The sequence below is a fragment of the Sinocyclocheilus grahami genome, unplaced genomic scaffold (assembly GCF_001515645.1).
Source record: "Sinocyclocheilus grahami isolate Dianchi unplaced genomic scaffold, SAMN03320097.WGS_v1.1 scaffold717.1, whole genome shotgun sequence".
In the NCBI taxonomy this organism is placed as follows: domain Eukaryota; kingdom Metazoa; phylum Chordata; class Actinopteri; order Cypriniformes; family Cyprinidae; genus Sinocyclocheilus; species Sinocyclocheilus grahami.
Window position 1 is genome coordinate 522,242 of NW_015505896.1, and position 2,323 is coordinate 524,564.

General features: G+C 32.9%; 1 pseudogene; it reads left to right on the forward strand.

The window, feature by feature from the left end:
* Window positions 1-725, forward strand: part of LOC107560271 (uncharacterized) — a 3,321-nt pseudogene extending 2,596 nt beyond the window's left edge.
* Window positions 726-2,323: the final 1,598 nt, after the last annotated feature.

Here is a 2,323-nt window from a genome sequence, read left to right on the forward strand (position 1 = left end):
CAAACAAAAATTAGGTTTAATTCTCTCTGGTATGTTTCACAGGTTTGTGATGACGATGATGCTGCAGCCATCCAAGAGGACCTCACTTCATTTGTGCTCAACATCTTTGTGGTCAACAAAGCCAGGGAAGGAGGTCACAAGAAGCAAGCAGGAATGGCTATCGAGGGAACAGAGGTCCTTTTTGGTATTCCCAGTGTAGCCCATGCTTGCACCTACATAATGGGCCTTATTTATGCTTTGGAACTAAGCTATCCAAAGAAACTGAAATACACGTTCAAGGTTTTCCAGAAGATCTTCCTGGAGCTGGAGGACGTTAACAAAAAAATGTCCTCCAAAGTCCACGATCTCAAAGTCAACTTACTGGCCTAAAAGCCATACAGACATTGTTGAAGGTAGAGGGTTTAAGTTAAGTCCCTCTGTTGAAGTTTAAAAGTTCAATTTCTCAGGTTCTCCTGATGCACTTTCTCGAGTTGAACTACTACATTTTCATATGGGGACCATGTTTGTGAGTCTGTTAATGTGCATTTGAAGGAAATATGACACTGAAGAAGTGAGAAACACGGGACTAAGGGAAAATATTTTGCACAATGTGAATTTATTGTAATTTTTTTGTGATTAAGCTACCTAAAGAAACTGAAATGCAGGCTTTCCAGATGATCTTCCTGGAGCAGGAGAATGGAAACCAGAAAAAAGTCCATGTTCTCAAAGTCAGCTTACTGGCCTAAAAGCCATACAGACATTGTTGAAGGTAGAGGGTCTGAGTTAGGTCCCTCTGTTAAAGATTTACAGTGCACTTTCTGAGGTTCTTTCAATGCACTTTAAAAAGTGAGAAACGTGACTCGTGGAAAAATATTTTGCTCTGAATTTATATCAGTAGAAACCCAAAGAAACTTCAATGTGGGTTTCTTAGAAGATCTACTCCATTTTCACAAGTGGATCATGTTTGTGAGCTTGTTGTTTTAAAGTCTTGAGAGCACGTTACTGTTACTGTTGAGGGACAAAAAACTAAATTGTATAGAAAATATTCTGTACAATGTAATTTTGTTTATTGAAAAAAGTCCTTACCGAAAGTGTTCAGTCATTTAAAATGTTTTGAAATTTGAAAGTTAAACATCCGGTTGGTAGGTTGAGACTGACAGATGTCCATTTAATATTATGGGCAACCCTTTGCCACAGCAGGCATATCTTGAGATGTATTGAGTGGATTAAGGTAAAATTGAAGTGCAATTTTCTAATGTACACGATGTCTTAATCTGTGAGGTGTGTGTGTGTATATATTTATTTATTTTATACTGACCCTGTCAGTTTTACTATCAAATGGCCAAAATGTCAGCTTTATGTAATGTAATAACTAGATTTCCATATTTGATTAATACATTCTACTAACATTCCGTTGACAAGTACCAGTGGTTAAATAGTAAATAATTAACTATTTGCATTTATACTTTCAGTAGAAATACTCAGTTGCTAATTAGAAAATTTGAGTACACGTAACTTAAAAATAAACTAACAAATTTGGAAAAACAAAGTAGATCCCACTTGAAATTTGGAACATGGAAATTAAAAAAATAAGTTGAATTCAATAAAAAATACACATTTAGAACTCTTAAAGGTATGTAGATCACACACACACAAAAATGACTAAAGAAATACTAAAATTAAGTTTACTTTGTGTAAACATTCTTTCAACAGACAGAAAAATTAAGTAGTTTTTACAAAGACTAATCTTGTTTGATCTACATAATAAATTTATGCAAAAAAATTCATCATATGTTTTAAGTAAATCGAGCAGAACATTTTTATCAGTGTAACCAGCAACCTTTCACACAAACCGTGTTACATTAGCTAATATGTTAGCATTAACATATTAGTAATCATTTATCAACATTTACAAATGATGAATAGTTTCAACTTTAGATTGGCTACTGCAAAACACATGAACAAATGATTAAGAAATGATTAGTAAATATTTGTGAATAGGGTAAATTCAGGTCTTCGGGACACTTTTTGCCATTGAGATGACTGCTCATAAAGGTATTAATGATTAGTAAACATTTGCAAATGATGAATATTTTCACTTTAGATTGGGTACTGCAAAAACATGAACAAATAATTAATAGATTATTTGTTAAGATGTGTAAATAGAGGTCTACACAACAAAGACCAACAAGTTATGAAGATCATATGAACTGAAATCTTACTGACATTTGTAAGCATTTGAATTTACATTAAATAATCATGTTAATCATTAATTAATGTTTAGTAAGTTCATTAGTAAACATTAACAAGAACATGATCTCATATTTCTAGCTATGTGAATATA